This window comes from Anopheles gambiae, chromosome 2 (assembly GCF_943734735.2).
Source record: "Anopheles gambiae chromosome 2, idAnoGambNW_F1_1, whole genome shotgun sequence".
Classification (NCBI taxonomy): domain Eukaryota; kingdom Metazoa; phylum Arthropoda; class Insecta; order Diptera; family Culicidae; genus Anopheles; species Anopheles gambiae.
The window spans coordinates 83879358-83894514 of record NC_064601.1 but is presented as its reverse complement, the minus strand read 5'-3'; positions in this window follow the sequence as shown (position 1 = coordinate 83894514).

Below are 15157 nucleotides of genomic sequence, written 5' to 3'. Positions count from 1 at the left end.
TTGTGTATGCAATTTCTTTAATGCAATCGCAATGGTATCGTACAGTGACCGACAAGTAAAAGTCGCATTAGCTATGCGTTTTAGTTTGTAAATATGTTCTTTTTGGCAGTATTTCCCCGAGCCTTATCTACGTCGCTAGAAAAGTATTATACTTTCTCTTATATTGGTACATTTTCTCTCTGATAGTATTTTTCAAATTTGAATCTAATTTTTGGTTGCCAATTTGACATATTGCAACTTGTAAGCAACCAGAATTTTGCATGTAATTTTTTTGATACAATCGCAAAGGCATCGCTCATTACAGTGACTATAGTCACCATAGTTATTATAATAAATAAAATCGCTTTAGCTTTGGAGCGAGAAACAATAAATCTTCAAAAAAAAAAAAATAAAATAAAAAAAAAACTAAACGGTTGCGAAACATTACTCTTAATCTCACAATTTTAGTCCATTCCATTATGTTCAGTTTTTTACGTAAAATTTAACATCTTCATGTTAAGATTGAATTAAGAAAGTTTTCTTCTATAAATTGGATCAAGATAGTATTGATTATATTCCAGCTGTGGTTGTATCGGTTATGTGTGTTTCGATGTACTTAGCTATAATTTTATCAACGGGACTTCTTCTGCCATTTTGAATGTTACGCTTATTACTTTTGTGTGAATAAGTAAGCTTATGTAATCCAATAATCTTGTTCAGCAGTCCAGTTAACAAAATACACAAACTTTTTCTTTATGTCAACGGCAAATCAGGCAATGTTTCAATATTAAAGCTGCAAATCCAAATCACACTTGTGTACTTTTATACCCGATTACTTAAGTAATGTTTATTTATGTTATTTTTTTGCAGAAAATATGTACCTACAGTTTGAAGCACAAATGCTAAAATGCTTGCACTCCTTGTACACGTTTTACCCTTATTCAACATGATCCGCCATCAAAAGGGTAAAATTTGAGCTGTTTTTGTTTGCGTGCATTTTACTAACAGTACAGGTAAATTATCATAGGTAATAGGACATGTTAATTTCGCCAAGGTAAAGAATGTGGAATGCCACTTTGGGCTTTATAAGTTCAACGCAACGACTAAGCTTTCATCACAACGATTTGAACCAGCTCATACGCAACATTAACGTGTTCATATCGTGATTTGTGGAGCAAACAGAAAGATGGAAAACATCTCCGAACGAACTCTGATCGAACAGGCAACATCGCCAAGCCGTCTTTTGGAGCTGAGCAGGATGTTTCAGTTGATATACGAGACCCGTCTTCAAGAACTGCTTTTGGAACAGCAGCAGATACAACAACAAGAAATATCAACAGTAGCTGTGACTCCGCCACCGTCTCCTTCATCGAGCACCGCTGAAGATCGGACCCACTATCAGGGTCCTGTTGATATCAGTTATGGTGGAGTGAATTATTCTATGCCATCCTCGTCATCTGCCACATCATCTGAGCCAAAACCAGAGAAACAGCAACGTCAAACATCTGCAAAACTTAGTGCTGCGAGGAAGATCCGCTTTGATCCATACCAAATGAGCCGTCGGCCACGTCATTTATCGGCAGTATCGGTAAAGGACTCGGTGGAAGTAGATTTGATGTACCACGAGAGCATGGCCCGACAAGTACAACCAACGACGGATTACACGCCAGAAGAAAAGGACCGACGAGATAAAATCGCCTATGCAGCGCGTGTTAGTAGGGCGAAGGAGCGAGCGTTGCACTCTTTGCTGAAGACAGAACACGACGAGGCAGCTGAACAGAATCAATCTCAGAAGATGTTTGTAGCACAGAAACGAGTGTACGCGACGGAGCTGTGTTATCTTCTTGGATTGCCACGAAAGGACTTGGCTGCTGAATGGGAGAATGCCAGCAGTTGTTTCAAGGAGGGTTTAGACATGCTTCAGCATGAAATGGAAACATAAGACGTTAACAAAAATTATACCTAAGTTTACTTTTACTACGTCATTGAATATGATTAAATAAATAAATTGAAATTTAAGATAAATCAATTCTAGAAATTTGTCATTGTATGAAAGGTGGAGGAACAAAGGGAGGTGAATATGGGAAATTGATTCAAGGCATGAAATGTTGAAAATAATAGCTAAAACGATCGCTAAGCAATGGTCTTTGCAAATTGCTTTCCCTAAGCAATGCGACCAGCTTGAAGAAGTACGAACTTTTAGTTTTGCGAATCATTATGCGCGACTTGCGACACACACAACCAGTGTCTTGGTGTTGTAGCATAGATATGCTAGATATTGTAGATACAATACATAACTTATTATAATACACACTATCAGCTATAGACACATTGTAACACACTTTGGAAAGCCAAATCACACCATTCCAACACATTCATTATAACACATCAGCAAATCAATCCACACCATAACAACATACCCAGACCATACCGTCCATAGAAAAAACCATCGAGACACATTTATCGAAAACAACCGAAACGCGCAACATAAGCAATTCAAGCGTTACTGAAGCAAAGTGGACAAACAGAGAACGCATAGCAACTTATTGCTTAAAGCGCACGGTAGGCAAAGATCGACCGACGCACCCGTTCTTTGGCTAGAACAGTGTATACTTTCCAGAACCTTCGTAAAATCACTAAAAGCGCAGCATAGGCACAAATGGACAGTTATCTCACTCCGATACAATGTATAAATTGCACTTCATATCAAAAATCTTTAATTAGGACAAAAACACATTCCAAAACCAAATGTACGAAACTTATTGAGTATAAATTGAGTACAAATAAAATCAATTCCGACCGTGGCAAGTCAGATTCGTTCGGACTGTCAAGATAGGACATTACGCTGCCCAAAAACTTCGCCTTCCAACTTGTTTCAAGAGTTTAGTTATGTCCCCCTTCCCAAGGTAAGGCTTCTAAGCTCCAACCTTTCCAGTAAGGGAAACTTCTTCTGAGCTTCTGTTGAGAACGCTACAATTTAAAGTTGTTTAATCATTTTTAACGAACAGTTTTTTAAAAAATCTTTAACCGCCAACGGCGATATTCAAATTCGAATTCAAATAATTTTCTTTAACGAGCATTTCTCGATGAAATTTTCCACTTATTTTTAACTTTAACGACACCCTTAATTTTATGAATTTCATTTAAATAAATTTCTCTTTACGAGCGATCGCCACGACGATCAGATTTTCAAACTTAACCGATCGTATTTTTAAATTTAACATGAGCAAACCGCTGAAAACGCTTATTACCCTTTTCAAGTGCCCTGGCGACGTGCATCGGCGCGATAAACAGAATAAGTCTAGAAATATGTCATGCATCCAGTAAGGTCATCTGGTTCTTTTTGACTTGCACGATCATAAAAAAAATCAAACCTAAAACACAGGCTCGTCACCAATATCAAACGGGTAATAAATTAAAAAAAGCAGTAACCTTAGCCACTTGAAAATGTAGCGATACATTCTAAACATGTACCAAAAGATTCAAGTGTTAGGTACAGTTCTGCCCAAAGGAAAATCCCTACGCCCGCAATCAATGCAACCAATTTGTCCTCACCACGAGAAAAGCAATAAAAAAAGGATCGCATTTCTCTCCATAGCACTTGACATTAACCAGATCAGGCGTAGGCGCGTCAAAAGGAAGAGCGTTAACAATATGGAAAAAATGTGTGAAAAGGAAGGAAAATATTCTTCCCACGTTAGAACGTAAAGCCTATAGTATAAAAACTCTAATTGTAGAAATGAATAAACACTTGCTATTTAGATCTCAAACGAAAAGGATCGGTGTGTCAGTGTCGGAAGTTCTTTTTTCCTCGTCTTTAAAATGTGGTACTCCCAACGCGTTGGCAACGGACTCGATCAATCGTCTGATCGAGCCAAAAAAGGTTTTTTAAACGCCTCGAAGTTTTACAGTTTCTATGATCGCCTGGACGATCAAGTGTCGAAAAGTCTGCTTCGAACAAAGTGTTATTCTACCTCGGCTCATGTCAGTAATAACTGACCTACCGCGACGGTACTCGAGGTACAGTTGTACGATCATCACATTACATGGCGACCGTATCTAAAATCGAACACAAACCAATGCAATGTGTACCTATTCTACCTGTATTAAACTTTTCTACCAGTGTTGTACGTGATATGTGTAACTTGTGCGTAACTAAAGGTAATATTTGTGATGCATCATTTTGTGTATACAACGGATATATAAGCCTTACGTAAGGAGAGAGTTTTCATCATAACAATACCAGCCTGCTCGCCAGAACCATCTTAAGTGCTCCATTCCTTGCTCGTGATTCGTGAAGTGAACTAGTCTACTACAGCTGAAGTACGATTCAAGATGGAGAACTCCTCAGAACATGTATTGATTGCACAAGCGCCATTGCCAAACAGGCTTATGGAGATCAACAAGATGTGGCAGTTTATATACACCAACTTGATTCAAAACCAAGAGTTACAGCAACAGTTGAATGAACGGCAGCAAGTAGCTTCAGCTGCAGTGGTACCGGCTGTACTGCCAACTCCTCCACCAATCACTGAGGATCAGCGACTGTACGCAAAGTGTGTTGAAGAACTGTGTGACGGAAACCAGCAACGAGTATCACCTGTCCCAGGGGTTACAACTCCTTCATCAAGCATCACTGAAGATCAGAGTTTATACATGAAGTGTGTTGAAGAGAGATTGGGAGAACCGAGATTGGGACAAGAAGTAAATCAGTATCAGAAAATATCGTCAACGGTGGTTGGGACTCCACCCCCATCTCCTTTATCAGTGGTTAGTGAGAACCAAACTCATGATGTTAATGTGCCCTGTAATCCTTTAGCAGCAGATCCATCGCAGTGTTTCGAGGCGGCAATTCCAGTACATTCAACGGTGAATAAATTGCCATCTACTCAGCCTCCATCTGAAGCTCTTTCGTTATGCACTCTTGAGGATCGATCTAACGATGAGGAAACTATTGATCCTTCTTCAAATCATACAACGTCGGAGCAATTGCCAGCTATTCTAGCAAGCAATTCGGAGCAATTACCTTCTGGCGAGCCTCTTGTTTCATCTAAAGATCCTGAGCATGAACCTCAACAGCGGCCATCTTCCAATATATCCTGCCATTCCTCGTCAGCTTTTGGCCCAAATACTCCAGCGACTTCACCATACATGATCGAGGATCAGTCGCAAGATCAGAGGTCTGCGGATATCTTCTGCATACCTTCATCGGTGGTACAAGCGCCATGTCATGGGCAGCCAAGAGCAGCTAGTTCACCAAGTGTTGAGAATCATCACGATCATACACCAGCTTCGACAGTGGATCAAACACCATTTTCTGAACCACGAATTTTATCAACCGTTCCTGAAAATCAAACCAAAGATCAGACGCGAGCGGATCTATCATGCAATTCTGCGCCGGTGGAGCAATTGCCATCGTCTGAGCCATTGGATGAAGTAGGATCAAACACCAGCGATGCTCCTGATCAAGCGCCTGTGAATCTTTCATGCAATGTTTCAACGTCCCCTCTAAACTCTGCCATGAAGGTCCAAACCTGTGCTCTGAAAAAGAACAATACGAAGAAGATTCGCTTTAATCCTTATGTGCAAGAACATGTCGCAGATGACTTGTTGCCCATCTCGTTGGCGGATATCATTGCATCCGAGCTTGATTCCCTGAACGAGAGAAATGAGAACCAACAAAATGATGTGTGTGCTGCCCCCGACGACCAATCAAAGGAACAATGTATGCCGTTGATAGAGAACAACGAGACGATTCTTTGCGTATCTCAGAAGCATAATATTGGAAGGCTTGATTTGAACCATCTTCTTGGATTGTCGCATGGGGCGAATGCAACGGAATGGGAGAGCGTTTGGGAAAGATATGAGGAGGACCTGAAGCAGTATGAGTAAGAATTGGAGGAAATAGATATATTTTTTTGTATTATAAAAAAGCCTTGTAAATAAAAACAAATAGTTACTGGAAATAAATTATGTAATGCGTTAATATATGTGTTACTATATATGTTAAATATATGTGTGAAGTTGTATTACGCCGAACAACATCTGTAGCAGATTTACTGCTTGCAGTAGGTCATATCCAACTTAAACACCACGTATAGAAATGACAGTAATCATAACAATTCAAATCAATGTCGTAAATAGATATCATCATTTCCAGAACATGCGAAACTTATAACCACCTAGCAGGTCAACTCCAGCAGAAAACCACCAGCTACAATAAGAACATAAACACTTACGAAATACAAAACCGTCAAACAGGAAGCGCATCGCAACGTTTCGCAAATCATAACGCAAAACCCAATTGCGTAGGGTAACCCAGAAAGAACACCCATCAATAAACAATAACGTTCGATCGTCTTATCCACAAAAACATAACAGGAAACTCAACAGACGATCAGAAGAAAATAGGTCAGTTTAAAATATAAACATATAACACAATGTATGGATGACAAAGTGTGTCATCATAGAAAATTATTGGTTATAAATAAAGCTTAAACTGATAGCGACTTCAGTTCACAATTTACTGCTCAATTTGGTAACCACGTTTGGTTATCAGCTGTTCAGCCGGTTGAGCGATCAGCAATACCCCATCTTCAACATAAGTGCAAGTTTGCACATTAATCAGTTAATACTCCCGCAGTGTTTTAACGCCGCCTGCAATCCGACTCTTTGCGTAAAGTAAAGTTCCGTTGTTTTACTCGTCCGTTGCATAAGTGTAACTTGACCATCCTAACGTAGCAAGCGAGCGATACGACATAATCGCAATTGAACTATCCTACGGTACGTTCTTGCTCGATACTCCGCTTCGTTCTGCACTCTTCCTCTGCATTCCGCGCATCAGCTTACCGCACACGGTTCTGGTAAACAAAGTGCGCGACGAACCTACCACATATCATCTAGCATCTAATGCAAAAGAAAAATTATAATAAAACAATGCCTTGCACTTGATATGCTCAGTTTCCTTGTCTTAAAGCACTATGTTTCAAATTAATATAAAAGTTTTGTTTTCTAAAATATCGTTACAATGTAGGATAAAAGCATGTTGTTGCAGAAATATGGATTTATCATATTTATCATAAACATATTTACCATTTATCATAAACATCAGATTTATCGGTGAGTGGACTGGATGGCTGCCGGGACTAATTATCCAGGCTCTTGTGAGATGCTCTCAAAACTAAAAAATGTAAACTGATTGTCAAATTTTGTGTTCTCGTAATTTTGATGCAAATGATGTGTAATGTTTGATGTTAGTGTATTAGAAAGATCAGCATCATTTTGCATGTTTTTTCTATGCTTATGTTAATCCATTGCAGAAATAAGTACCTACAGTTTGAAGCACAAATGCTAAAATGCTTGCACTCCTTGTACACGTTTTACCCTTATTCAACATGATCCGCCATCAAAAGGGTAAAATTTGAGCTGTTTTTGTTTGCGTGCATTTTTCTAACAGTACAGGTAAATTATCATAGGTAATAGGACATGTTAATTTCGCCAAGGTAAAGAATGTGGAATGCCACTTTGGGCTTTATAAGTTCAACGTAACGACTAAGCTTTCATCACAACGATTTCAACCAGCTCATACGCAACATTACCGTGTTCATATCGTGATTTGTGGAGCAAACAGAAAGATGGAAAACATCTCCGAACGAACTCTGATCGAACAGGCAACATCGCCAAGCCGTCTTTTGGAGCTGAGCAGGATGTTTCAGTTGATATACGAGACCCGTCTTCAAGAACTGCTTTTGGAACAGCAGCAGATACAACAACAAGAAATATCAACAGTAGCTGTGACTCCGCCACCGTCTCCTTCATCGAGCACCGCTGAAGATCGGACCCACTATCAGGGTCCTGTTGATATCAGTTATGGTGGAGTGAATTATTCTATGCCATCCTCGTCATCTGCCACATCATCTGAGCCAAAACCAGAGAAACAGCAACGTCAAACATCTGCAAAACTTAGTGCTGCGAGGAAGATCCGCTTTGATCCATACCAAATGAGCCGTCGGCCACGTCACTTATCGGCAGTTTCTGTAAAGGACTCGGTGGAAGTAGATTTGATGTACCACGAGAGCATGGCCCGACAAGTACAACCAACGACGGATTACACGCCAGAGGAAAAGGACCGACGAGATAAAATAGCTTATGCAGCGCGTGTTAGTAGGGCGAAGGAGCGAGCGTTGCACTCTTTGCTGAAGACAGAACACGACGAGGCAGCTGAACAGAATCAATCTCAGAAGATGTTTGTAGCACAGAAACGAGTGTACGCGACGGAGCTGTGTTATCTTCTTGGATTGCCACGAAGGGACTTGGCTGCTGAATGGGAGAATGCCAGCAGTTGTTTCAAGGAGGGTTTAGACATGCTTCAGCAAGAAATGGAAACATAAGACGTTAACAAAAATTATACCTAAGTTTACTTTTACTACGTCATTGAATATGATTAAATAAATAAATTGAAATTTAAGATAAATTAATTCTAGAAATTTGTCATTGTATGGAAGGTGGAGGAGCAAAGGGAGGTGAATATGGGAAATTGATACAATGCATGAAATGTTGAAAATAATAGCTACAACGATCGCCAAGCAATGGTCTTTGCAAATTACTTTCCCTAAACAATGCGATCTGCTTGAAGCAGTACGAACTTTTAGTTTTGCGAATCATTATGCGCGAGTTGCGACACACACAACCTGTGTCTTGGTGATGTAGCATAGATATGCTAGATATTGTAGATACAATACATAACTTATTATAATACACACTATCAGCTATAGACACATTGTAACACACTTTGGAAAGCCAAATCACACCATTCCAACACATTCATTATAACACATCAGCAAATCAATTCACACCATAGCAACATACCCAGACCATACCGTCCATCCATCCAGTGGAAAAAACCATCTAGACACATTTATCGAAAACAACCGAAACGTGCAACATAAGCAATTCAAGCGTTACTGCAGCAAAGTGGACAAACAGAGAACGCATAGCAACTTATTGCTTAAAGTGCAGTGTAGGCAAAGATCGACCGACGCACCCGTTCTTTGGCTAGAACAGTTTATACTTTCCAGAACCTTCGTAAAATCACTAAAAGCACAGCATAGGCACAAATGGACAGTTACCTCACTCCGATACAATGTATAAATTGCACCTCATATCAAAAACCTTTAATTAGGACAAAAACACATTCCAAAACCAAATGAACGAAACTTATTGAGTATAAATTGAGTATAAATAAAATCAATTCCGACCGCGGCAAGTCAGATTCGTTCGGACTGTCAAGATAGGACGTTACGCTGCCCAAAAACTTCGCCTTCCAACTTGTTTCAAGAGTTTAGTTATGTCCCCCTTCCCAAGGTAAGGCTTCTAAGCTCCAACCTTTCCAGTAAGGGAAACTTCTTCTGGGTTTCTGTTGAGAACGCTACAATTTAAACTTAATTAATCATTTTTAACGAACATTTTTTACTAAAAAATCTTTAACCGCCAACGGCGATGTTCAAATTCGAATTCAAATAATTTTCTTTAACGAGCATTTCTCGATGAAATTTTCTACTTATTTTTAACTTTAACGACACCCTTAATTTTATGAATTTCATTTAAATAAATTTCTCTTTACGAGCGATCGTCACGACGATCACATTTTCAAACTTAACCGATCGTATTTTTAAATTTAAAATGAGCAAACCGCTGAAAACGCTTATTACCCTTTTCAAGTGCCCTGGCGACGTGCATCGGCGCGATAAACAGCATAAGTCTCGAAATATGTCACGCATCTAGTAAGGTCATCTGGTTCTTTTTGACTTGCACGATCATAAAAAAAAATCAAACCTTAAAACACAGGCTCGGCACCAATATCAAACGGGTAATAAATTAAAAAAAAAACAGAAACTTTAGCCACTTGAAAATGTAGGGATACATTCTAAACATGTACCAAAAGATTCAAGTGTTAGGTACAGTTCTGCCCAAAGGAAAATCCCTACGCCCGCAATCAATGCAACCAATTTGTCCTCACCACGGGAAAAGCAATAAAAAAGGATCGCATTTCTATCCATAGCACTTGACATTAACCAGATCAGGCGTAGGCGCGTCAAAAGGAAGAGCGTTAACAATATGGAAAAAATGTGTGTTATGTGAAAAGGAAGGAAAATATTCTTCCAACGTTAGAACGTAAAGCCTATAGTATAAAAACTCTAATTGTAGAAATGAATAAACACTTGCTATTTAGATCTCAAACGAAAAGGGTCGGTGTGTCAGTGTCGGAAGTTCTTTTTTCCTCGTCTTTAAAATGTGGTACTCCCAACGCGTTGGCAACGGACTCGATCAATCGTCTGATCGAGCCAAAAAAGGTTTTTTAAACGCCTCGAAGTTTTACAGTTTCTATGATCGCCTGGACGATCAAGTGTCGAAAAGTCTGCTTCGAACAAAGTGTTATTCTACCTCGGCTCATGCCAGTAAAAACTGACCTATCGCGATGGTACTCGAGGTACAGTTGTACGATCATCACATTACATGGCGACCGTATCTAAAATCGAACACATAAGAATGCAATGTGTACCTATTCTACCTGTATTAAACTTTTCTACCAGTATTGTACGTGTTATGTGTAACTTGTGCGTAACTAGAGGTAACATTTGTGATGCATCATTTTGTGCATTCAACGGATATATAAGCCTTACGTAAGGAGAGATTTTCCATCATAACGATACCAACCTATAAGTGCTCCATTCCTTGCTCGTGATTCGTGAAGTGAACTAGTCTACTACAGTTGAAGTACGATTCAAGATGGAAAACTCCTCAGAACATGTATTGATTGCACAAGCGCCATTGCCAAACAGGCTTATGGAGATCAACAAGATGTGGCAGTTTATATACACCAACTTGATTCAAAACCAAGAGTTACAGCAACAGTTGAATGAACGGCAGCAAGTAGCTTCAGCTGCAGTGGTACCGGCTGTACTGCCAACTCCTCCACCAATCACTGAGGATCAGCGACTGAACGCAAAGTTTGTTGAAGAACTGTGTGACGGAAACCAGCAACGAGTATCACCTGCCCCAGGGGTTACAACTCCTTCATCAAGCATCACTGAAGATCAGAGTTTATACATGAAGTGTGTTGAAGAACCGAGATTGGGACAAGAAGTAAATCAGCATCATAAAATATCGTCAACGGTGGTTGGGACTTCACCCCCATCTCCTTTATCAGTGGTTAGTGAGAACCAAACTCATGATGTTAATGTGCCCTGTAATCCTTTAGCAGCAGATCCATCGCAGTGTTTCGAGGCGGTAATTCCAGTACATTCAACGGTGAATAAATTGCCATCTACTCAGCCTCCATCTGAAGCTCTTTCGTTATGCACTCTTGAGGATCGATCTAACGATGAGGAAACTATTCATCCTTCTTCAAATCATACAACGTCGGAGCAATTGCCAGCTATTCTAGCAAGCAATTCGGAGCAATTACCTTCTGAAGAGCCTCTTGTTTCATCTAAAGATCCTGAGCATGAACCTCAACTGCAGCCATCTTCCAATATATCCTGTCATTCCTCGTCAGCTTTGGGCCCAAATACTCCAGCCGCTTCACCAAATGTCATCGAGGATCAGTCGCAAGATCAGAGGTCTGCGGATATCTTTTGTACACCTTCATCGGTGGTACAAGCGCCATGTCATGGGCAGCCAAGTGCAGCAAGTTCATCAAGTGTTGAGAATGATCACGATCAGACACCTGCATCGACATTGGATCAAACACCATCTTCTAAACCACGTATTTCATCAACCGTTCCTGAAAATCAAACCAAAGATCAGATGCGAGCGGATCTATCATGCAATTCTGCGCCGGTGGAGCAGTTGCCATCATCTGAGCCATTGGATGAAGTAGAATCAAACACCAGCGATGCTCCTGATCAAGCGCCTGTGAATCTTTCATGCAATGTTTCAACGTCCCCTCTAAACTCTGCCATGAAGGTCCAAACCTGTGCTCTGAAAAAGAACAGGACGAAGAAGATTCGCTTTAATCCTTATGTGCAAGAACATGTCGCAGATGACTTGTTGCCCATCTCGTTGGCAGATATTATTGCATCCGAGCTTGATTCCCTGAACGAGGGAAATGAGAAACAACAAAATGATGTGTGTGCTGCCCCCGTCGACCAATCAAAGGAACAATCTGAGCCGTTGATAGAGAACAACGAGACGATCCTTTGTGTATCTCAGAAGCATAATATTGGAAGGCTTGATTTGAACCACCTTCTTGGATTGTCGCATGGGGCGAATGTAACGGAGTGGGAGAGCGTTTGGGAAAGATATGAGGAGGACCTGAAGCAGTATGAGTAAGAATTGGAGGAAATAGATATATTTTTTTGTATTATAAAAAAGCGTTGTAAATAAAAACAAATAGTTACCGGAAATAAACTGTGTTATAGATTAAACTGGAGGACAGAGGAGGCGTGGTAGGCCCAAATTGAGGTGGCAAGATGGCGTGGAGGCGTCCGCCATTAAGGCCGGGATAACGGACTGGCAGACGAAGGCGCGAGACCGTGAGCGGTTTCGGACACTCCTGAGGCAGGCCAAGACCGCAAAGCGGTTGTAGCGCCGGATAAGTAAGTAAGTATAGATTAAACTGTATTATGCCAGAAGATTTCATCTAGCATCTAGCGCAATAAACAATTATGTATGGCACAACAATACCTTTCATTTCATATGCACAGTAACCTTGTCTTAAGGTGCCGTGTATAAAAATTCCATATTTTTTAAAATTATTATTTCCACCAAATCAAAACCGATAATTTAAGAGTACTTAAGTTATTTATTGATTATTTTTATTAATCGTTCAGTAGGGACGGCCTTTCTGTATTGCTTAGTTAAGTTATTTATTGCATTGTGAAATGTTTTATGGTCTTTTACAAAAGGTTTAAAAGTTAAATGGGACTATTCCGTTTCTAAGTGACCGGAAAATTCATTATTTTGGAAAATGTGTCAACATTTTTCCAAAATCCTTAGAATTTCATAACGAAGCTTATATTTAACAAAGCTCATGTTAACGAGGTAAATGGCCAATCAACAACGCAATCATTATCTTTTAATATCATTTTTATCAAATATTATTAATGTAATAAAATTCAATGCCATTTGACAATATTTTCGCATTCTGAATTATTTTTACCATACTGATATTATAGGTACACAAAACAAGCATGTTCCTGTAGTGGTTATAGTTATAAAACCAGTAAAAATAGGACATTTTAGATTTTTTCCAACATAGATCATTTTGCATGTTTTTCCTATGCATATGTTCATCCATTGCAGAAATAAGTACCTATAGTTTGAAGCATAAATGCTAAAATACTTGCATTCCCTGCACACGTTTTACCCGTACTCAATAATCTACGCCATCAACAGGGTAAAGTTAGAGTTGTTTTGGTTTACGTGTATTTGGTGGTACTACAGGTAAATTAGACTTACTTTTTAGATTTTTTTGAAACATGAAGCTATTGCACTTCTTTATTTTTTAAACATTGTTCGTGATATGCTTAAGAATGTGTAGTACCATGACATGACATGACAAAAATGAGAAGTTTGCTTCAAAAAATTTTTTTCCAAAATTGATCAAAATCACAGTGCCAAAATAAAGTGTCCACTTTATTCATTCTAAAGAAAATATTTTTCTGAACAAATATAACACCAAACTTATAATTATAACCAAACCCCTCCAAGAAGGTGTTCGACAGCAATTCCCAGATGCAATGCATAAGGCATAAGGCGCAGGGAAGCAAAGCGAACTCGATGGCTGGATCAGGTGAAGCGAGACCTGTCGGAGATCCATGTAGATGATGGAAGGCTGCAGCTAGGGACCGAGCATCCTGGGGAATTGTTGTTGAACGGGCCAAGTCACATCGACGTGCGCTATCGTGAGCAGGCCAACAAGATAGAGAGAGATAGATAGAGAGAGAGAGATAGAGAGAGAGAGAGAGAGAGAGAGAGAGAGAGAGAGAGAGAGAGAGAGAGAGAGAACACATTTTCCACAATTTTGACAGGTGAATTTAGATAACATGCTTTAACAGTACTTAGCTCGAGACCACGCTGACCAAAACATTATCCGTACCGAAAAAAAGACAAATGAAATGTAACGTTTCGTTTTGCTAATTTTTTCGATCGACCAAATTTTGTTCCAATTTTGACCAATTGATATAGCAACTTGCTATTTTCTCTGCTGTACTGCGCAAACCAACAACGCAATATAAATTTGAGTGAATTTATCAAAATTTTCTCGTCCAAATTGTGGTTAGCAATCCTCAGTTGTTGACATTGCGACCTGCGACCTGTGACCTGCGCTATATTTCATCGGTCTATTTTTTCGTTACGGTGTTTTTTTTCGGGTCGTGTGCTCTCGGCCATAGCGCTGGGAGAAAGGCAAATTTCGATAAATTGGAATTCTACTTGCAAGCAAGTAAGAGAACAAATGCAAAACCTTGGACGCAATCGTAACGCTTGCACAGTTTTTGTTATATGAGATGTTGTTAGAATGCTGTTAAATACACGCTTTCGAAATGGTTTCGGTCAAGCGTATTATCGGTTATCTTTACAGGTATCCTCGATTTCTGTCTTTACGTTGGAGAGGATGATTATTTCAAATTGCGAATATTTATAAAAAAAACACGACAAGCTATGTAAAAAATGTTCGAATAAATTATAATTGGTTTTATCTTACATAAAAGCTCTCATGTTTCGCATTTGTAATGTAAAAACGGTTGCTGGCATGTGGTGTATTCAAATAGCCCTATTTTATTTATTTATTTATTTTTCGAAATTGAACAGAAAGGAAAGCGAGCCCTGTCTTTCGTATGCGTTACTCTGTGGATGCAACGTAGCTACCGTGTAACGCTTCCGCACAACCCTTCGAGAACGTTCCATATCTGGAGTGTGGATATTTTTGGACCATTAATAGAGCGTTTCATTTCTCTTGCAGGTAGAATCAAAAACGACTCGCAGCATTGCAGATCATTTATTGCTAAATGTATATGCAAAAAAAGTAGAGAAATTACTCGCAAACATAAGAATTGCATATTTTTAAATATCTCATTGCATCCCATGCTAAAAAGAAAACACTCACACATGCACCCAACGGTGGCAATGTTGCATAAAACTTTGCCAGCGTGCATGCAACATAACAATCAGTGTT